The 24,516-nt window shown below is 36.5% G+C and overlaps 1 protein-coding gene across 1 annotated transcript in view; it reads right to left on the bottom strand.

Annotated features, from left to right (window-relative positions):
- Positions 1 to 24,269, bottom strand: part of LOC128855213 (vesicular acetylcholine transporter) — a 50,837-nt gene extending 26,568 nt beyond the window's left edge. The window contains exon 1 of the mRNA XM_054089931.1: positions 23,637 to 24,269. The gene's annotated coding sequence lies outside the window, so the exon portion shown is untranslated. The remainder of the gene's footprint in view (positions 1 to 23,636) is intronic.
- Between the last annotated feature and the right edge of the window lie 247 nt (positions 24,270 to 24,516).

The following is a 24,516-nucleotide window of genomic DNA, read 5'->3' as shown; positions in this document are numbered from 1 at the left end:
ATGTCGACGGCCTGCCAGAACGTTGGTCATCCTCGATGTGCTCACAATTTCTTTTGAAACGGTCATGAAACTCGTCAACGGTTGTTTCCTTTAGAGTATTATTACCGAAACATTCTCCCAACAACTCTAAAGTTTTCGCGCCATTGAAACCATTTTTAACGCAAAATTTGATACAAACTCGTTGTTGGAAATTCAAAATCATTTTTAGAACTGTGAACTGAAAATACGAGTAGAGATAGATTTACTCAAGACGGCGTAACTTTTACAAATATTAAGTGAAGGCGATTGAATTTTAGTAGGAATGTTCATCACAGATGTGGCAATCGAACAAACAAAAAAAACTGCAATCGGTTGACTTAGAGTTGACGACCTGGCGGTTGTTCCAGGAACTTTTTGACCAAGGTGGTATGCTCCACTTATGGTCCCATAATCAAATTTAGAGCGATGCCCGTTTGTAACAAAAAGGCGCCTTTGGTTTATTGCCGAATGGTAGACGGTTTCTATGAGAAACTTTTTCATGCCAGAAAATCATTCGTAAACTGGCCATTGTCTGCCGAGGAGCGATCGCTGTTAGTATAAATGGCTGCCCGTGCGAGGGACCAACTTGAACAAATATTCAAACTCCGCCGTTGTGATACCACACAGGGTGGGGAATGGAGAAGGAAAAGAACTAGACATATGGAAAAAGGAAAAAGTGGCTATTTACGATAGTATAAGCCGCTTCAAGCTACTGATGAATTTCACCAAGTGCCGTGATATGTAGAATAGCTGAAAAAAAGGTGCTGAGAGGATTCCACTTCGTCCTCCAGACAGTTTCTGCAGAAATGACCTGAAACAATCCCAAGTCTTACCGCTAGAACACCTAACGGACAATGTCCGGTAACGATAAATTAATAATTAAATTCGAGAGCTGCGGCTTTGCTAGACTTAGAAGATCCCTTGAACACTCCCGAACAACCAATTTTCAGAAGGATTTCGCGACTTTGCACATTTGCACACTAGCTGAGCTCTGACTGTGTTGAAGTGAGGCCCATCTTTCCAGGAGCAGACCACAGGTTCTCAAGGGAACCCCGATCCTCTCGTTTTGCGATGAAATCGTCTCCAGGGTCCTTTGTGTAGCCAGCTCATCAGCCTAGAAGTTTCCTTCCATATCGCTGTGACCGGGAACCCAAATGAGCGTAACGTGACCTATTTTAGAAAAATTCTTCTTTTGAAGTTTCATGCCTAGAGAGGGTTTCAAACCGAATGACATTCAGGAACGTTTTTCAATAGTTTAGCAGTGAACAGTGTTTAATTTTTCGGTTGAGAAAAAAATCATAAATATCATTAATTTAAAGACTTCAGTTTAAATTAATAAAAAAGTAATACGAGAGTAGTCCTAAAAGGACTAGTCCTAATATAGCAATATAAACAAATATTGATGAAAATTTGTTATTTTGGTTTTTTTTTGCCCAAAGGGTAAATCTTAGTTTTTGCAGGTGATTGAACTATATTTTCGAAGAAAAATTATTAAAATTAAATAAGGAGCAAAAAGCTCTCAATAAGTCCTAGTATTATAATTTTTAACGCTGTGCACATCAGAGGCATCATTTATCATAAATATGTTCCTGTCCAATTTATTTTGATTGTGTTTCATTGGCAAATTTCCGGAATTTATTTGCCACACCTTGTATACGCATACCTGCCTGTATACAAATGTTTCTACTATTCGACTTTGAGATTACGCTGTATAATAAAAAACGCTCGTTAAGTCAAAGACAAAAAAAGCTTGATCCATGTTTGGGGGTAGTTCACTAAGTTCTCTTCCATGAGACTACATACATACATATGTACACATTTAAGCTCCTACATACACACTTATGGTATATAAGTATCTATTGTAGAATACCGAATAAATACGTGAATGGATGTATAGAAGGCGGATAACTAAGAGCAGTACGTAAAATTGCACTTGGGTCGCAACTTGTTGAAGCACTCCGGCTATAAATAAAGCTTAACCTATGCTCCCAATTGTAAAATACAAAGCAAAAACACACACACACACAATGCGGAATGAACGGAAATTTGTGCCGCAGTGAATAGGCGCGACATTGTCAAGTGCTTGCAGAGGCTACGGAAAGGCATTGAAAAATTAAGCGCGAAAAAAGAAAGCAATACAAAACAAATAAAAATAGCAACAACTACAAAGCAAAGCGAAATGAAGCAAAAGAAAAAATACTCCTGTACAAGCCAAGAGTCGACGAGCGGACGCTGAAGTAACAGGGATGTGACTGCAATAACTGTGCTCGTTAAGGGGGATGCACTCGAAAGAAACATACCAAAGAATATTGTTAAGTGGTTTGTGAACAACAATACATATGTACACTATATATATATATACCTATATGCACGAGCATGTGGACAAATAAACCGAAAGAAAAAATTCAAGGTTAAGGGGGAATTATGCACGCCTACGCTAATGAGCTGCCATGAGGCGGGCAACACTCGTGCGCTCGTTGGGTTGGTGGTATTCAGCACGCCTGAATGCACAATTGGATATAGTAAATTGGAAAGAATTTTGAGAGGGGATGCTCGTTCATTACAACCACAACTTCATATGGAAACCAAACCAGAAAAATGTTAAAAGGATTTGTTAAGCATTCAATGCCGGCAACACTTGCAACTATGAAATTTCTTTCTGCAATTATGATAATCTCACTAACACCACACACAGCTCATTACACTCCCATACGATGGATGTTCGATTTGTTCCGGATCATTTGATACCACAATGGATGCATTTTTTAGACAGATTTATATACCGAGTCGGAAACAGGCTAAATTAAGAATTGTTGTTGCTTTCAATAAAAAGTAAAAAATGGACTGAGGTCAATTAGGCCAATTATTCACATATCGATCACCAAATTAAAGGATGCGATCACAAACTGAAAGCAAAAATAGTAAATAATAATAAATAGTAAAAAAGTAGAGGCTTAAAACAGGTAAGAAAGTGAAAAAATCGACCCGCAGCTAACGAACGATTATCAAATTGGAGCGCAAAAGATCGATTTCGGCATGGACTGTGTGGCATGGTACGCTATTCTACTACTACTAAAAATCATCCAAGTCCATATCTTCAATTTCCGGCTATAAAAAATCGTGTAGCGTGCCTCTGTAGCGCTCAGTGTTGACCGAAATTGACTATCCTTCAGTATTTTGAAAGAAAAATTAGCCAGTGATGCCTCTTCTTCTTAATTGGCGCAATAACCGCTTACGTGATTTTGGCCGAGTTTAACAAAGCGCGCCAGTTGGACACGCAAATGGAAGCCAAGTCCTTCTCCACCTTGCCAACGTGCAAAGGTCCAAAAATCTTTCGCAGAATCTTTCTCTCAAACACTCCAAGTGTCGATTCATCGGATTTTATCATCGTCCATACGTCAAAAGTCATTGATGTCACCGCTTAAAAATACACCCCAGCTGTCACTCTCTGACTCTGTATTGGCTCCTCGTCGATCACGTGTGGGTTTAACCTGAGGTCTGTTTTGAGACCTGAGGTGACAGTTTTGCTCGCTAACATTGCCACCGCTTCGTCAGAAAAATTGATTTTGACTCCTTTTCAACATCAGAAAAAGTTTGCAACATTTCTCAATGTTTTTTAAGGGCAAAGCGGTTCATTTTATTCCGCAAAGATATTGACACTGATTTCATATGAAGATTTCCACCGGGAAAGAGTCGATATTGCCAAAATAATATATAAATAATTAACTACCCTGTAGTCGTTTGAAACAGGCAATAAATTCATCTGCTCTCCGGATTTTAACGATTACTGGAAGCTATGACTTTATAGTTTATTTTATAAAAACGCATTTATAGGTCACAACTCTTAACAATAGATAATCACTAACTTGTAATTGTCCTATTAATGCGATTTATTCTAATCCCTATAATAGGAATATTTGACATATAAATGGCCGATGCACAAATGACATCTTGTGTATATTGAACCGTCATGCAGTTTTTGAATTGTGGCCCTATAGAGTTAAATAGCTGGTGTGGACGATCCACATAATCAGTCTATTAATAGAACTAAATGAAATTTATCTGTATTTTAATACTAAAATTGCACCAATTTTTTTAGTAAAAAATTCTTTAGAAACATTTTTGACAAAGAAATATTTTTTTTCTTGTTCACCTTTGCCGACTATTAATTAATCATATGAACACCTCTGCCTCGCTACAGCGGGCCTTATCTATATCCATGTGCTTTACCATAGGGTAATTAATTTTGTACTACCTTTTATGTATGTACTAGCGGACCCGACAGGCTTCGTTCTGTCAAATAGATTTTGAATGTGGCAGTTTATATTTTGATCTTAAGATGTTTTTACTCTGCTGACCCTCACACACCGCTTTATCATCATGGAAACGGCTCTGTTCAGGAGAATTAAAGAAAAGAGTCAACTTTGGCCCCCCTTTTGGGACCCACTAAAAACCTCGACTGGGATGTTTGCCAGAGGGCTTCAAACTAAGAGGGGAACTTAAGGTTCAAACCTGATTGAAAAATAATCCAAAGGGATAGTGGGAACCTAAAGCTGACAAATACTTATAAAGTGGGTGCTTCAATGACAAAACATAGAGATAATTATTTATTTATTATTATTATTATTATTATTATTAACATAGGGTTAATAACCGATATAATAAAGAATAATGAAAAAAAAACGTATATACATAAGTATTTACAGTAATCGCTTTATTGTGAATCAAGTGAATCATAACACTGTGCTACAAAAAAAAAAACGAAATATTTTTGTTATATTTTTTGTACCCTCCAATTTTTATTTATTTATAAAAAACCGTTTTTTCAGACTTTGCGCGGTAATCTACGGATATCTCAGTCATTTTTCACCGATTTTCAATATTTTATATGTTTTGAAAAGGATATTGTCAGACCTTTCAAATGATGTACAACAAGTAATTATTCAAACTAGTTAGTTGTGATTTTTATTTGATTAAACCTGGAGAAAGTGCTTTTTTTTATCATTTTTTTAACTTTAACAATTTTTTATTGCATAATTTTACAACAAAATTAAAGATGTTTGTTAATATTCTTTGAGTGCATTTATTAACGAAGAAATTAATGTATTACTTTCAATAATCGGACAAAAATTGCGTATGCGAATATTCAACTCTGTTGTCTCATCGCATGGGCGGAAGCCACAAATTGCACCTCATATGTGAAGTGCATGAAATCAGTGTACCGATTAAGTGCCCTCAGAGTGTGCTGCGCATTTCGCACGGTATCGGAAGACGGCATTATGGTTATAGCAGGACTACGCCCAATCAACCTAATGGCAACAGAGTATGATGAAACATACAAAAAAAGCTACTTCAGAACGGGTGACAATACGCAAGATAGCAAGAGAGCGTAGCCTGCGTTCATGGCAGGAAAAATGGAGCTAGCCCCCAACGGACGCTGGACGTACCGTTTGATTCCCACAATTTCCAAATGGGTTAACCGTGAACATGGACAGTTAGATTACTATCTGACCCAAATACTGACGGGACATGGGTGCTTTAAATCCTACTTATATAGGTTTAAGCACGAAGACGACCCGTACTGTTCTCATTGTGCACCAGCTGTAGAAGACGCAGAACATGTTTTCTTTGTCTGTCCGCGATTTGTGTTCGAAAGGGAGGAATTAAGCACTAGGGTGGGGAAGCCAATTTCGGCTGATAACCTATTGGATATTATGTTAGAGTCAGAAGAACATTGGTCCGCTGTATGTAATATGGCAAAAATAGTAATTTCCAAACTGCGTTGCGCTGAACAACATCGCAGATCTTCATGAAGAGGCAATAGGCCGCTCCCCCTCCCGTGAAGTATTGGGGAGCTGGGGTGGGTTTTTAGTGGGTGAGCCGAAAGGCAAGTCTCACACTTTTCGGCTTTCAATGCTTTGTGCCACCTCCATAAAAAAAAACACGAACGCGCACACACAGACGAACGCGCAATATTTGTATGGGAAAAAGTAAAGGGCTGTTTTAGGGTTTTCCCGGAAATTATTCGAATTTCTCTCGCTGTAAAAACTATCCTTGGACTTCAAGGAGCATTAAAAAAAAAATTGTTAAGATTGGCTCATGCGTTGTTGAGTTATGCGCTTACCAACACATTTTGCGATTCATTTTTATATTATAGATAAATTGACATAAATATGGATAAATATGTATTATTGCGAGTGAATAATCAATGTTGAATGCCAAATATATACAATTTTATAAATATCAGGGAAACAGTAAATTTCATCTCTCTCAAACTCGCAATTATGTATTTCAAACACCTCCTTTCCATACACAACCGGTTGCAGTCTGGCTGAGCAAAGCAGTGGGTGCTCGGAAATTTTACACGAATTTATACAATCAAAAAATTTTACTTTGATTTTAACTTCATTTTCGCCAACATTTAAAGATTTGTGTCACGTTAATCAGTTAGAAGCGCAATTTATGTGAGTCTTTTCCACATCCGTCCCTATTAGCCCCATTAATTTTTCCGTGAATCTCCCAACAAGCGATTTCTTGACTTTGCGCCCATTGGGAATTACTTTGTCGTATTTTCCTGTACGTTTCAATTTTGTGACAATTTTGAAAAAAATAACAAGCGGCATAATACGTCTTGTAGATTATTTGAAACTTAAATAAGTTAGCTTTCATTGTGGCGTTCAGTGGGTAGGGGGTAATGGATTCTTCTTCGCAATCCCCCAAGGGCATAAAGTGTGCTTGAATGGCTGGGTGGGTTGTTATTTTTACGTTGAGTTCTCCTGCAATAACTTTTGTTGTGTTCTACCAAGGTTTCTTTGGCTAAAGCTTGAGAATTTCAAGTGAACTTACTTGCACGTATACACTCGTACTTATATTCACGCACGCATGCACGTAACACAGCTACACATGTACGTTTGCGTATGTATAAACTCGTATGTATGTATGTATTTGTTATGTGCAATGTCGTACGTGCCGATTTTGAAATCTGATATGATAAGCGATACAGTGCATCAGATTTCAAGGATAGACGTGTGTTTCGCGCGCACAAATCAATAAAATCTACCAGCATCAAATAGAAATAAACTAAACATGCAAGAATTAAAGGCAGTGTAAGATCAGGAGCGGAAAAATACTTTTTGTGTAATAAAAAAAAAACATAAATTTAGAAATTAATTATTGAATTTTCAGTTAAAGGAAAATCTTATGTTTTTCGAATTTACACAAATAATATTCGTACTGAAGTGGAATGAAAAGTTATAAACTTGACTTTCGAGTCAATCTGCTTTGATAAAATAGTGCTCCATTGAACCTAACAAAAAAAGAGGTTGTCTGTAAAGTCGGTTTACTGACGATAGTTTAACGTGACAACGTCATAAGAAAATATTGATGGAATGGTTGCAATTTTCAAAACAAAATTTTAATTTTATTTGGTTGATAGATATTTTGTATGGATGTAGAGGAGGAGGTAAATGGAATTGCAATGGAATAAGTCAAGTTACATTTACACAAACGTGAAAAATGACGAAACACTTATCAAATTCATGAAAGATATCTTCAATTTCGATTGTGCATCAGACGTTAATAAGTCAACAACACTAAGAGGCACCATCATCGATTTGCCTTTTTCAAGACACTTTACACTCGAAACACTCCCTTTCATTTCCTACTTTTTCTATCATCGTCCTATTCTCAACAGAGAAATGGTTCATTACCATGCACACAGGAAGAAGGCATATGCAAATACAAGTATGTGAATTTATATACCTACATATGCGCATATACATACATATATATGCTCACTCAAGTAGGACAGAGCCAGATGTCGAACGTTGCCGAACGCGGGGGCCGATTGTGCTCTTTGTCGTTCGTTCCGCGCTCTCGCTTGCAGTTCAAGCACATTAGCTTACATTTGCTTGCGTACGGAATAGATTCGTATATTTAATATGTCCATATGACTTGTATGCAGCTTTACATATAGATTTGTTCTTTTTGAAAATTGCTCGAAATTGTATATGTATTGTATATGCATGTTTATATACATATATTAGTATACAACATATCTTATAAGGTATATGGTAAATATTACCATACATTTTTTCCTTCATACATAATAAAAAAATTAATAATAATAACTTTAAAACAACAGGTATTATTAACAAACTTGGTTTTATTTTTAATTCTTCAAGTAAATCAAATTAATAATAATCAATAAGAAGGCATATGCAAATACAAATACGTGAATTTATATATGTACATATGCGCATATACATACATATATACGCTCACTTAAGTAGGAGAGAGCACGATGTCGAACGTTGTCGTTCGTTTGCTTTGTTCGTTCCACGCTTTCGCTTGCAGTTCATTCAAGGTAAAGGCAATGAGCAAGGTAACGACAAATGAGCAAGGTAACACTAATGAGCAAGGTAACGACACATTTTTTCGTGCGTGCAGCCTGTTAAATCGAATAATAAGACGTTATCACGTCAAAAATATATAATGCGCTTGCTTGTGGAGTTAATAGAGCACGTAAAGGTCAAAATAAAAATCCCAATAAATTTATGAACGAATGTTGAAAGTGCAGGAGGGCTTTTCGCCATCAATTAGTACAGTGGAAAGATGGGTTTGCTGGTAGGAAACATACAGGATATCGTATTGGAAAATCGTCGAGTAACTCAAAAAGAGATTTAGTTGAAGCGCTAAGCATCTTATTGGGCAGTGTAAACAATATTTGGACTGAAGTATGGAGTGTCAGAAAGCTGTGTGCACAATGGGTGCCGCATTCGCCAACAATGGAACAAAAACACATTCGAATGCGACTTTCTCAGCAACCTTTGGAGCATTTCTGAAAGGATAATGCGAAGTTGTGCGTCGACTCATCACTATGGATGAGATTTGGGTCTATCGCCATGATCCTAAATCAAAACAAGAGGCTAAAGAGTGATGTGGATTTGATTTCTCAGCTTCGAAATGAGTCGGTCAAGAAGGTGTTAGCATCAGTTTTTTGGGATGCGAGAGGAATTTTGTTTTTGGTTTACTTGCAAACTGGTAAAACAATAAATTTTGAATATTATTGTAACGTTTTATTAAATCAGCTGAAGAAAACAATTCATTAAAAACGACCCAGTTTGCAAAACGAAAAAAATTTATTTTCATCAAGACAACGCACCGTGTCACAAAGCATTTTGACAATGATTAAAATGCATGAATTACTATAAAGTTCGAATTGTTAGAGTATCCACCAAAATCACCAGATTTGACCCCTACTGACTTTCATCTGTTTTAAGACCTAAAAACATTCATGCGCGGAAAGCGTTTTTTAGCAAAAGCTGAGCAGCCCTTTCTGATACTCACTTCAGCGAAGGAATTCAAAAATAATAAAGTGTATTTTAAACCATAAAATTGTTGTTTTTCTAATCGAACCACAAAATTTATTGAAATAGTAGGTTGATTTTTGCCCTGCAAAAGCTTCTCATGAAAAACTATCTTTAGTCCGGTGGCGGCATAAAACTGTGTGGGACGCACACTACAAATAGGATAAGGAGCTCGGCCAAATGCCTAAACAAAGGGAATAAGCGCCAATCAAAAATAGTCTAATGGCGTTGTAGCTTCTAGGCGACCAGTATAAATTACTGAATTAGCTGTTTATTGTATTTTAATATTTTCCAACTTGGTTTAAGCGAAAGCGAATCATTCTCTAATTGCCAAATATTAAAAAAAATTGTGGCACAGCGCGGCTATAAAAGTCAGAAAAAGTGTACCTTTAAGTCTAGATGCTAGAAATACCACACTTCACATATGTGTTTATACGTATCGGCCTCATTTTATTCACATTCGCACATTCGCTATTTTTGCGTCCGATTTCACTATTTTGAGTTTGTCGCTTGTGAAAAAACTTACTTTACTCAAGGCATTTCGCAAGTGAAAGAGCAATGAGAACAAAATTATGTTAAATTAAATGTAATAACGCTGTTAGAGTCTTAGGCTAACAATGCTCATGTGAGTACCCTAACGCTCTGCAGGGAAATTCGCTGCTTCGGAGATGGAATATTTGGTGAATTTTAAAATATTACTGAATGCGTAATATGCATAGAATTTAAAGTCAAAATTTATTAAAAATTTAACAGAAATGTGCAATTCCTTTTATTAAAATCTACTTTAAACCCGTGTTATAGTATAGCAATATTTAAAAATTCAACACACAGGCTTTCCTCTATAAATTCAAATTGGCGAAATTCTTCAAGCGAAGTGAGTTAATTTTTTCCTTCAGGTCAACCCTCCCGCCATTGCTAAGGGAATTATCTAACTTTGTTTCTCTCATTTTCCATTAGTAGGCAGATATGTTAGCATTGTTTTTAAACAAGCATAAAATATTTGTCCCCAAAGATTGGTTCAATTTTCATTAGCCATATTTTCTAATAAAAAGTAAATGCCTGAATTAAATACCTTCCGCATGCTGCAAACTTTCCATCTGCTTTGAATGTGCTTATGCTCGCGATTTTTTTCCATTTTTTGTACGCAGTACAAAGATCAATTTGGTCTAATATCTCCCGAGCATCCGGTTTAGCATCCGGTCGTGCCAGGAAAGCATAAAATAAATAGTACGCACGTATGTATGTATGTAGACATGGGAGCTCATAAACATTTTTGTTTCTGTTTCATTACCAATCATCAGAACCATTAACACGAAATGGTGCAAATGCTTTTTGGGCTTACGCTGATATTGTCCAAATGTGCCTTGTTCTGCACAAATTTTCCAAAGCGAAATCAGAAATCAACCCTCCAGTGCTTCTATCTATGTATGTAGGTATAAGTAGTGATGAGTGCACGTGGGTCTGTATTGTGTGTGTGTGACTGCCTGCGCGCTGCCACGCCTGTCATGCCACGAGGAAGGAAACAAATTTCCTCGGGATAACATTATCAGTCAGCATCTCCCAAGAAAAGTGTACGTATTTTGTAGCCACTTTCGATCGCATGCCACCCATTACATACATACATAGCCCATTGGCGATTATGCCCCTTTTGTTTTGACATAAAACCGCTATGAACATATCAAGATACAAACAGCGACACAAACACCAAATGGCTACAAGCCGACAAGTTTGGTGATGAAGATGTGGGATTATGTCCGTGGTTTGAGAGCTGGTGGAGAGTTTGTTGTTAGTGGCGTTATAGGGTGAGCTACAGCTACTTGCAGAAGTGCTGGTAATGCTAATGTTGATGCTGTTCTTCGCACTGCTGCTGTCGTGTTGTTACCATTATTGTTGTTGTTGTTTGGTAGTGAAATTTATATTTATTGCCCCTGTCATTCCAAACAAAATTGAGTTCCAAAAGTATGGGGGGCGTTGTGAGCCTAATGATTTTGCGGGTATTTGTGTCGTTCGTGTACACATACATGCATACATGCACACGAGCACATACGTAAATGTTATATTGTATGGATGGCAGGCGGTGGGTGGTGATGGGGCTACGTAAGAAAAATTCGTTCATTTAATTTTGAGTGCAATATTATGCAAATTTTTGTATTTCTGATTTCTGGATGTGGTTAAAAAAATGGAAAAGTTAATTCAGAAATATTATTTGAAATACGGTACTTTAATACTAAATTTTGTTGAGGAAAGGATATCTCTTAGATCACAAAATGAAACCCTTTAACGTATGAGTATAGAGAATTTCGACAATATAGTAAAGAGATTTATATACATTTCCTCAAAATACAAAAAAATACTTCTCCCCATTATTTTCAATAAAAAAGTAAAGCAATTTGTGCTCCAATCTGAGCTGCATTGAAATAAAGTTTAAATCCCCTAAGAAAGCTGACCGTTATATGACTTACCATCTGCCCGACAGTGCTGGTGCATGATTCGCCCCATCTTAAGTAAAGAATAAGATGAATAAAAATATGTACAGGGTTGCCCATATTCGACGGACCCATCTGGCAACCCTGTATCTTTTGACAGAGACGTCAGATTGCTTAATGACATACCGCGTTGGAAGCATCAGTCCAAGCAGATTTTTACCATGGAACTGTACACGTCACGCAAGCGCTCCCAAATTGTTGAAATTTACATTCAACAAAAGAAGTCAATTGTGAAAACTCAACGTGCGTATAAAAAATTAAATAATGTGAAAAGCGCGCTTTCTAAGAACACCATTAAAAGTTTGTACGAAAGGTTTTGGCTGGTGATGCCCTTTCTAATCCAAAGAGGCCAAATCAAAACCGACCAAGGCGATCGGATGAGAATATTGCCTTGTACGGGCCAGTGTTGAGACGTCGCCAAGACATCCCAAAAACGCCGTTCTCAGCAGTTGGGCATTGCTCGGACCCTTTTACAATGAATTATCCGCATTGATTTGCATTTATTCCCGTATAAGATTCAATTGACGCAAAGATTGTTGCCTGCGGACAAGCCTCGTCGATTGGAATGGGCGAAAAAACATATGAGTCCGTCCAATATGGGCAACCCAGTATACCAGATTTTTTTCGGCCAGGCGAAATTTTCTATTAAATACTCTTAATGTTCTAAGCAAAATTATAATGAAAAAAGAAAACATTCTTTTAATGAACAGAAATAGCGACTAAAGGCACTTAGTTGCATGAAAATAAACAACTTGTAACTTCATTTCGACTCGTCGCTTGTTTTCTGCAAATTTTTCTAAAATTCTTTCTATAGATACCAGGTGGCACAAAATCAATCACCCCACATACTTAACCCATTAACGCCAGGAAATGGAATCCGTGTACCGCTTTGTATGAATACTACCCTCTATATAATAAAAATAATTGAACATACTGTTTTGTTCTTATCACCGCTATTTCAAAGCTGTACTTTATAAAGTACAACCAGCTTAGTGAATATATTTTCTTCATTTGTAAAGCCACCGATTTTATTTTTATTGAAATATAAGCTCACAGAATATATGCATGTATGTAAAGTAACTCATCAAAGAAAGTTAAAAATAATTCGGAAAAATAATTGTAATTCTTAAAAAAGTTTTTTTCCAAACAAACATTTCAGACGATAGAAGATTTGGGGTTTAAAAAGTATGCACAAAAACATTTAAAAATCAGAATAGTTTTTTTAAAGTATTTTTGACCAGACCAATTTAGACCTCTGAAATACCATTGCAAGTGTATTTTCTCACTTTTTTTATTTCTTGAAAAAGGAACACATTCACGAGCAAAATATTTGTTTCGCAGATATCACAATTTTGACCATATTAACGAAATCATCAGCTACATTATTTCCATCACCTTTATTCTGAGTCAGAAAGTGGGTCTAACTCGGGAGGAATGATAATCAACTCAGGATTTTTCCAAGTAGTAACAAACAAAGGGAAGCTCAGATGTGGGGTTAAAAACTGAGGGCCGAGTGTATTTATTAGCGCACTCTCGATGGCAAGTACCGCTCAATTAAAACTGATGAAGAGAAGGGTAGAGACTAAGAAGAAATTGCCAGCACTCCAACACCAGCCGCCGCCTGAGGTCTTTCCGGTGTTGAAACTTCCCTATCTACTGGCTCTAAGGGCTTTGCCGATTCCGACTTAGATACATAGAAAATTGGCCACTAGTAATATAAATTCTGAATACGGTACTATAGCCGTTCGAAATTCACACTGCCGCTGAAGGAGTTGCCACTCAAGAAACCATAGCCTCAGATGAACTTGCCGCTGCCTTTGCTACCAAGTCTAACGACCCAAATGAACTCACTACCCTCTCCAGCTCCATCGCCAACAAATCCTAAGTTGTCATTGACATCAAATGTAGCATCGAGACTTATGCCGAAAATTTTCGTTGCAGATGAAATTGCAGTTAGTTTTTCTGCCAATTGTGCCACCGTAATATTTCTCAAAATCATGTCACCAATAGCTTCGAACTAGAAACGCTGACCATAACCAAATGCCTTGTAACGCTGTGGGGCGTACTAAAAAGAATTAGTATATAAAATAGCTGCTGATTGCCACTCATAAGCACTGACATCGGCAAGAAAAATCATAGCTGTATATTGGATTATCCATTGTCGAGGTATAGGAGTGGGGCACGTAGACGTTTTGAGCCACTGGATTGTGGCATCGAATACTTACGCGACCGACGTAAAATTTTAGGTTCAGGTTGCATAGGAGCAGGTTGAAGAGATCAAGAATGCTATATAAGAGCGCTAACAAACAGTCAACGTAAAAGTTTTGGACTTATGGGGGCAGACCCTCCAGCTGCTCCAATACTTTCAAATTTTCCATTTTTTTTCTTTAAAAATACATTTACAATCTAAAGATTATCATTTCAATGTTTTAAGCTTAATAGAAAGTCTAAAAAGTCCGCATAAAGTCAGTGAAGAGATAATCGACGAACGAAAGATGAGTAAGAACGAAAATGTTAATCGCGTCTTCTCGAAATACGTTTTTTCTACACTGTCGAATATAAAAGTAATAAAGATATCAATTTAAAATTTTACAGAGATATTCTTAACAATATTTAACAAATATTAATTATTACTAAAAATATTCTTTTAATAAATTTGTTTATTATATAAAAAAGTATAATTTTTTTCTTTTTCACTTTAAGTTTTAATTTTTTTTTCAATAAAAATAAGTAAGTGTAAAGCAGAATAACTTATTTTAATGAAACATTTTTGCCTGGTTAATTTTAGTTTATGACAAGAGGCTAGTCATTCCACGGCGCGAACTAAAGGAGCCACGTTTGAGAGATGCAGTTGCCTTTTACTTACGCATGAATATTAATCAACAATTTATTTTAAGATAATAAATACTATCAGTGTTTCACAAAAAATGATTGAAAAACTCGTTTCCTGGAGGAGCTTCCCCCCTTATGGGACGGACTTGTTTATAAAATAAGAGAAAACGGCTGTAGTTTGAGGAATCCATTATTTTCTTGGTAGATGGCTGTAGTGATCGACATCTCATAAAGTATCGATCTACATAATAATTTAAAGTTTATGCTCGTTGTCAAGGTGGCATTCCACACTAGAAACATTCGTTCTGTTTTTTGTTTGTTCCATTCAGTTATGAGTTAGAGGGTGTTAATGATGGATGTCAACAAACAGAAAATTCGGTTTTTTAACACTTTTTCTTTGATAAAGGCGCAAATGCAAGCCAAGCCGTTGAAATTGTAAATGGTGTTTATGGTGTCGATACATTTAATTACGTGCAATTTTAGTTTCGTCGATTCCGTTCAGGCATTTTTGATGTTAAAGAAAATGTCGGTTATGTCGAAAATGTCGTTAAAATCACAGAAATAAGCAAAGTTGACCGGCATATTCATAATCATAACATCGCCCAGTGGCTAAAGTTCGACCATAAAAAAGTGTCACACCATTTGCGCAAAAATTTTACACAAAAATGAGGGATTTCTTTTTCCCCAAACTAATATATTATATTCTAAGGCAAATGGGTAAGATGTGTGAAAAGTTAAAAGTTTGTATAGGCTTCCGAATTTGCGATCTAAAGACGGGTTTTTATCCGCGCTTGTATATTTACTATTAAGTAAAGTAAACTGAAGATTACAGATTTTACTAATAAATGAACAAATAAGCAAATATGCGGGTGCATGCGTGCAAATATAATAATAATAATACGACTTGCTTCATCAGTACCAGAAGCGCCGAGTATTTTGAAATATCAGAACCTTGCAATTCTCCACTTTATTGGAGGAACAAAATACTCGTCATATTTCAAATATCTAGAGGACTCAACATAAACTTTGTGTATGGCATTTCTACACTATTCTAAAGATAACGACACGTGCGTGCCAAAACCATAGCAAGAAAATAACTTTTCAACTGATTTCATGTTTTTTTTCGAAGTAATTAATTGAATCATACCTTGAATTGTTTTCCCCTTGACAACAAACTGCGGAAGTTCGAATTTTCTAGACAATGTACAATACATAGAACTAAGCGGGGCAAATTATGCTGCGTAAATGCTTACGAATAATCGAATTACTCACACACACACAATTAAGTGTCTGATTATCGCGTTGAACAATAACCGAGTTCTACATTACATAAGTCCGATGCCAAAATGGGGAGAATTAATTAAATCTGGAACCGCATAATGTCATTTGGAAAATAGATAAAAGCTCATTCACCCATCGATCAAGGTGAAACGCCACAAGTTCAACACTTTCAGTGGATGTTTTGAATTGCACGGTGAAAAAAGTTACACGTTTAGACCGTTCATCACCTCAGATGTGGACAGCGCCAGCGGAGGAAGAAAAGAAAATGTTGATAAATAGCGAAGAAGTCATAGTGTCGCATAATACTCGTACGAGTGCGCATTTATCTTACAACACTTTCGAAAGTTTGCTGCAACAATAATTTGCAACAGTTGCCAAGTATTTGAAGATATTAATCTTTGTCGCAATGCGACACTGGTTGGGTGTAATTCAGCACTCGGCCTTCAGGTACTATGTGCTTTTTGAATTTGATGAAAATATTTTGCAGGCAGTTTTTAATTTTTAAATGAGTATCGGTTGAAATGAGAGTGTTGCAGTTTAGAAGAATGTTGAAAGACGCTTACTTGAAATTATGACAACAGACATGACGGGATGCTCTTGCCGAACCCTTCAAGTAAGAAATATTCGACCTCAATGATTTTGTATTAAAAATTTCTATTGGGTATGGGAGTAAGTTTTCGCCCTCGTAAAAGAGGTGTCGCTGCTGATACTATTTTTGTGTTCGCTCTAGTAATATACTGGTGATTTGAAGGTGTATATGCGAGGTCTCGATCGCAGTAGTTGACATCAGGTCCACCGAGAGGGGGAAAAATATTCATGCTTCAAAGGTTATATTGTGCATCTTGGGGTATCAGAGGGATGTCATCTATTATGGATTCCTTAAACCAACTGAAACCATCATTGGCGTTCGTCACCCACTACAGCTAATGCGTTTGAATCGAGCTCTGAAAGAAAAGCGGCCGAAATAGGACGGTAGACATGACAAAGTGATTTTGCTGCATGAAATCGCCAGGCCACACGATGCTAAATCGGTCCAGAAATAGTTAGAGGGACTGAATTGTGAAATATTGCCCCACCCGCCGTATTCCCCAGACATTGCATCTTCAGATTACCATCTGTTCCGATCAATGCAGTCAGTCCTTATTGGAGAGCGGTTCACTTCTTACGAGAGCATCGCAAACTGGCACATTCTTCACTTCATTAACTTTCGCTAAGAAAGGCCGGAAACTTATTCCCATACCCACTAAAATATTTCATTTAACAACTCTAACTACTAAATAAACTAACAACAAAAAATACTCCATATTAAAATTTCCATGAAATGGTTTGCCTTGCCCAAATTGTTAACATGTATGTATGTATGTACAAACAAGCTGCCATATCTAAATATCAATAATTTCAATTAGGTTGGCTCGCAATTAATTAACTTAACATATCTTGGTGCCAAATTTGGGTGCCCGTTAACGTATTTTTTTTTTAATATTTCGTTGTTTGCAAATTTGATTTATTTTCTGTTGATAATGGAATTTTTTAATTGCTTTTTATCACCGCCACTTATGATATTGTTCGTTTTTAAATTTTGTGCATGAAACCGGTACACGTTGAGTGTAATATTCCGATAAGAAGTCAATCAAATTCAATTTCAATTACTTAGATTAGAGAACTCTAAGGCCTTTCCTGTTTATCATTTAATTGCAGAAGTGCACACGTGCATACATACATACACACGCATGTGTTCTAAGAAATACAAATTTCATGCGATTTTTTACTGCCATCAGCGGTATAAATTCGGCGGTTGAATCTGTGGGACTGCCAATTACTGCTTATTCGTAATTCTAAAGGCATAAACCGTAGCGCACTCGAAAATTGTATATATTTTGGGCGTATCATAAAAAGCAGCCTTATTTTCGAGGTTTTTCATGTAAATTATTGTTGGTAAACATGTTTGCAATTTTTGTCAAAATATGGGAAATTTGGGACTTAATGCGTCCTTCATGTGACCAAAAAGTAAATTTTTCAATAGTTTGGAGAACGTTTTTGTAGAAAAAGTTGCGTTTTGTAGGCATTCAAATTGTAGATATGTTAGTTGTCTGACTCGACAATTTCCATGATTTTATCGAGATTTTTAGCGAGGCCAATCAACGAAAGTAAGCCTAATCTAAGGTGCCCTTATATATTATTAGAGCAAAATCATTTGAACCACCGCTCTGTTATTGCTTTTGATAATATATTGGGCGGCCGCCATCGGCGAATAGGTTGGTGCGGATGGACTCCGTTCATGAAATATCAAAAATGAAGAAAAAAGTGTTTTCTAATAGCGGTGACTCCTCGGCAGACAATGGCAAACTTCCGAGTGTATTTCTGTCATGAAAAAGCTCCTCATAAAAAATATCTGCCGTTCGGCACCGGTTTAAAACAGTGGGATCCTGCATTTTTGGAATAACATTAGGGCCGGACGCCACAAATAGGACGAGGAGATCCGCCAGACACCTAACACCTAACTGTTATTTATTTTTTACTATATTGGGTCCATCAATTTCGAGTTTTCTCTATTTTACTGTAACACAAAACTAGCTAAGCCAAATACCAAACAACCAAAGATCTTTTCTTTAAACGTAATTTCACTCTTCAAATTTGGCGAAAATGCCAAAATATATAATACTAAATCGGCTTTTGTGGTTTATATTTTGAGAAGAAATAGAACGGCGTTATCTATATTTTTACTTAAGCTGTACTAGACGCCTTTGATTCGCCACTTTTCTGCTCGCTTGACAAAACCCAATCATTCCAATGAAGCTCTAACATTTCAATACCATTTTTGTAGAACGATCTTTTGCCTCTAAATAGGCCTCAGCTTCAGCGATAACCTCTTCATTCGTGCGAAATTTCTTCCCGGCGAGAATTTCTTTTAGGTCTGCGAACAGCCAGTTGTCGCTGGGAGCCAAATCTGGCGAATACAGTGGATGTGGAAGCAATTCGAAGTTTATTCATGTAGTATTGCCATTGTGTTGATTGACTTGCGACTCTCTTGTTTTTGGTTAACAGTGAGCAAACGCGGCACCCACTTTGAACAGAGTTTTCCCATAGTCAAATGCTCATGCAATATAAAGCCAAACCGTTTTTTTTATATCTTTACGATGTCAACCAACTCACGCAACTTCACTTTTCGATCATTCAAAACGATTTCGTCGATTTTTTTGATGTTTTCTCATGTTACCGCCTCATTTGGACGTTCACTGCGTTGTGCATCATCGGTGACTCTACGATCAGTTTTGAAGTGAATTCGGCCCAACGTTTATCCAGCGCATCATAACAGGTGATGAGACGCTGGTATATGAGTTTGACAGGCACACCAGTCAACAGGCGGCTGAATGACACTGTCCACATGAGCCGAAACCCAAAAAACCACGTCAAAGACGGTGAAAAGTGAAAATCATGCTACTATTTTTGTTTGATTATCACGGCATCGTGCACTCGGAATTTATTCCAAATGGTTCTACGGTAAATAAAGAATATTATTTGGAAGTTATGCGACGTTTGAGAAGAGAATGTGCGTAGGAAATGGTCCAATTTTTGGAAAGAAAACTCTTGGATCTTGCACTATGATAACGCATCGTCTCAGAAGGCTTGTATTGTCAACACGTTTTTGACCAAAACCTCGAAAAATAACATCGAACAACCACCGTGTATACCGGATTTAGCCCCCTGGGACGTTTTTCTTTTTCTCAAAACTTAAATTGCCACTCCGCGGACTCCGCTTTGGGTCGATAGAGGCCATTAAGGATAATTCGCTGAAGGTGCTGAAGAAGATCTCTTCAAACGCATTTAAAAGGAGCTTTGATGACTAGACTAATCGTTGGCATTTGTATATTGCTTCGAAGGGAGCCTATTTTGACGGCGACTAAATAAATCTTGATGATTAAACAATTATTTTGCGTTTTATTGAACACTTCCCTGTACTTTTTTGGCAGAATGTCAGTAAACAAAATCTCCAAATTTGTTTTATGCGCGAAAATAACAGAAGGCAGAAATAGGTACTTTTTCCAGGTACTGAGGGTGAGCAGAGCTTGTTGTTTGGAATTTACAGAAAAGAGAGAATATGAGCAGATCACATCCGGTCTTCAGATATACTTACATATATAACCTGTGAGGAAAGGAAGCATTTGTTGTCGAACGCTTAACCGTTACAAATTAGAAGCTCCAACTTTAAGTCTTGCTCACCATCTAGGAGTAAATAATAAATCCAGGCAAAGCATATAACCAGCCAATTGCCCGTTTTGTGACGAACTCGCAACATTCGATCACGTTCTACCATCTTCCCAAATTCTAGACGCCTCTAACCAGGCAACAATCCTTCGGATCCCCTCATACACTAAATTTTCTTAAAGCACCATCCACAAGTAATGTCTTTACTGCTTACAAATTTCGCTGGATCTTATTTAGACTGCATTTATTTTGTTATCAGCTGGTAGTGCTGCCTCGCCTTTATGTTTGCAGAACTCGTTAATAATAATAATTTTTTTATCGTATAGTTGTTTTCATGGAGAAACAAATTTTGCTCCTCTGACTTAAAATGACCATACAAAACATAAATATTTTTGGAATGAATTTTTTTTTATTATAACCTGGCATTTATTTAGTATTTCATGGCATTTATTTGTCGAGTATGATACCCGGCATATATAAGTTCTGGCTACGAGTTACATGGTTACTAAGTTAGTCCAATTTTTGATTACCAAAATGGTTGCATGAATATTGCAATAAATCGATAGCTAAGCGCGCTGTATGGCAAGTTCCGCCGTCTTGTTAGAACCAAATGTCGTTGATGTTTAGCTGATTATCGAAATTTGGAAATGTTGGCTTGATAGTGTACGGCATTCACCGTAATGAAAGCCATAACCATACAGCATTTGTCGATTAGTCCTGCCGTAACCATAAACATCTGATATTGAAGTAAAATTAGTGCCAACGATTGAATTTTGTCATAAAAACACATATAATTTTCCACTGATTCATTTACTTTTTCGTCATTCACTTCTAATATTCAAATTTTTGTCGCAAATATCAAAGCAAATGTAAAGTTGTAAGCAAATGTTTGATCAGAACAGCGGATTGCTAAGGTACGGCACCACTAATTGCAGCTTAAGGGGTTACATACGGCTACAATTTTCAAAAAATCGATTTTTTAATAGATTATTATTCTTTATAGTTTTAGGCGTATTTCTGTGGAAGTCGATTGTAAAAATTCTCCATAGATACAAAGTTATGGTAACTGCCCGATGAGAGTTTGATGCACAAAGGTAGCTGTCCTTCGTTTGAAGCAGCTGGCCTCGAGCGAAATGCGCTTGAAAGTTTAAACTCGGTTAAACTCGAGACTACTTTTTCCGGCACAGTTTTTAATATTTTTTTATGTGATTTTTTTTAGTATTCGAAACTGTTTTGATATTTTTATTAAAACATTTTATAAACTAATTAAAGTTTACATTTATGACGTAAAACGCATACTTTAATTTTGAAATGCCGTTAATTGCTAAATTTCGACAGACTATAACTACAACTTTATTTTACAAAAATTTTTTTACTTTTTCATCAACATTTCAAGGAGAAATGTTGCAGACCGTGGAGCAACTTTTTTCTATTCTACTTTGGGTCACGTGATTTTTATATACTATTTTTTGTAAAGAAAAATTAAAATACATTTTTTTATAAAGTTTAAGTACTAATAAATAATCTATGCAATTTTTTTATATAGACCGGCAAACTATCAGAACTTTTCTGCACAGTAACAAATAAAGAGTGTACAGTCCTAGAAAAAGTTCGCTTCTTTCAAGGATTAATGTAAGTAAAACGTTGAACTATGCTAAAGAAAACGTTAGCAATCCAAATGAATTCTTGAGAAACGTTATTTTCACCGATGAGTCGAAATTCAGCATATTTGAATCGAATGGCCGCAGTTTTGTCTGCAGAAGGGGAGGTACAGCGCTAAATCCGTCTAATGTGGCTGGTACATGGTGGCGAGCAGGTTATGATTTGGGGAACAATGACGGCAAATTGAGAGGGCTCATTTTGTTTGATTGAGACGCTATGACTTAAATAAATTACTTAGAAATATTGAAGGACCACATTTCAATACTGTCGAAGAATTAAATTTACCAGCAACATTTACCCACATCCACGACAACGAACCAAAGCGTACTGCGCTGATTGTAAGGGAATGGTTGCTTTACAATGCAAAAAAAGTAGTGCCCCATCCTCGTCAGAGCTCAGATCTCCATCTCATTGGGCTTTTGTGAGCCCACATTGAAAGATAATTGCGCAAGCGGCAGCTTAGTGGCACAAATTACCTAAACACAGCCATTGAAGAGATATGGGAAAATATTCCAAGTGATGCTACCAAAACCCTAGTGAACTCCGAGCAATGATTTCTATAAGCAGTAATTAGTGCAAAAGGGTACTGCACAAAATATTAGCTCATAAATTTTCCTTTATTTCCATATTTTTATTGCTGCTTCATTTTATGTTAGTTATTCAACAATTAAAACTCGGGCGCTCTGGAATGCTACGTAAGCAAATCGATATTTTGGAAGCTGCTATGACGGCTGAAGAATGAAGGAAAGAAGGAACAGATGACACAGTGTAAGTAATTAAATAATTCGTATAACTCTACATAAATCGATAGCAAAACTTTAAATGCGTTTTTCTCAAAACTATGTTTTTTGAACTGGTGATCACTGTAACTTAAAAAACGCTTGGTAGATTTCAATAAAATTTATACTGCTTTTGAAAAACATAAAAAACTCGTGTCTGATCGAAGGATTTTTTTTCAAAAATTTCAATTTTTTTAAACAATTAATTGTTGGTTTTTTTCTCGAAAATCTGAAAAATATTTGCTCTATGCCGATATATCATTAATTTTGAAAAAACAAAAATCCAATCAGGCACAATTATTATTATTATCTATTAGTAAAACTAATTTCTCTTGTCCGCAAGAGATTTCTGGAGAAATGGGCTCCTCACAAACCGCGATAACTTTTGCAATTATTAATTTTGTTTTTTGAAATTTAGCTTAAGTCAAGTCGAAATATTATGTATTAATGCTATGTTTGAAAATTTTGACTTTAATTTATAAAAAAAAATTTTTAAATAATTTTCCGAAAAAGATATAGGTAAGTACGCATCTTCTCGCTTGCATAACATTTTCAAGTATTATCCACAAAATAACAATTCAGTGTTGATTTTTTATGTATACCGCACAGGTAGATACATTTTATGTAACCATCACCTGCTCGCCCAACACACACAAATGCATTTCAATTTTTCTCATGTATGCGCGTGCACATCAGGCTTCCCACATTACATATGTGTACATATGTATATGCCTTCGTATGTATTGCGGGGATGTACTATATAATTTTCAATTAGCGATGCAATCAACACAATTTGTAACGATCAGTGTGGGATTAATTGCTTTCGTGAACACCGTTAAACATGACTTCATCGCCAACCAAAACAAGACTATGACGCATTTAGCTGAATATGTACGAATGTATTTTTGTGTATATGTATGTACTTGCATATATGTTTTGTACACCAATTCAAATCCTATATTTTTCTATGTACTCTAACGATAGCAGGTAGGGCAAGGACTCACCTGTATCGCTCGGTGTGATATTACTGAGGCGATGCGTTAGATAACCGCGTAGATTCGAAACTACGCGCTGTGGCGAATTCGGGCCACTGCCGATGGAGAAACTTCGCAGTTTGGAGAACAGTGCGGCCGATTCACCACTTGTGCCAGCACCACCATCAGCTGCACTGCTTGCAGCGCTATTGTTGGTACCCTCGTGCGACGCCACTGTCTTGGGAGTTAATAGCGAGTAGGCCAAACTCTTTTGATTAGCAATTTTTTGTTTTTCTAATTTAGATATTCAACTTTTTGCTTAGAAACACTTTGGTTCGAAATTTACTAAATTTTTTACAAAGTAAATTTTTATGTATCGATAACTTTTTCTTGCATTCGGATTCTAAGTGTTTCGCTTTCACATAAACGCAAACGCCAAAACGCTATTGGGTAAATTCCTTCACACAATTACAATTGATTTTTATTTGCTTTTGTTGGCTTTCCAGGCGATTATTACACCACTTTCACATCTCGTTTTTCTTAAAATTTTATTTTCTTCATTAGCCAAATCCACTACAGTTCTTGTACACGAAATTTGTAGAAACACGAAAATTTTGCAACAAACCAAAGTTTCGTTACTTCGTTTGTTTAACGCTTCTATTATACAATAATTATTTCAAACACAAATTTTTTGGTCAAAAATGAAATGAAAATTTATCATTTGACTTTTTTTATATTTCTCATTTAAATTGTATGCTTTTAGTGAAAAAATCCTGCACACACACACTTGAAAAGTTGGAAAAAATGCTACACCAGACGACCACCGTGCATCGTCCAGGCCAGAGCAAAGGTAACTTCTGTCTGGCGGCGCTCGCCTATCGCTTACCCAACATGCCTATGTATAGCTTTG

This window comes from Anastrepha ludens, chromosome 2 (assembly GCF_028408465.1).
Source record: "Anastrepha ludens isolate Willacy chromosome 2, idAnaLude1.1, whole genome shotgun sequence".
Taxonomy (NCBI): Eukaryota; Metazoa; Arthropoda; class Insecta; order Diptera; family Tephritidae; genus Anastrepha; species Anastrepha ludens.
Note: the sequence above shows the minus strand (reverse complement) of the source record. Positions and strands in the feature narration are given on the sequence as shown.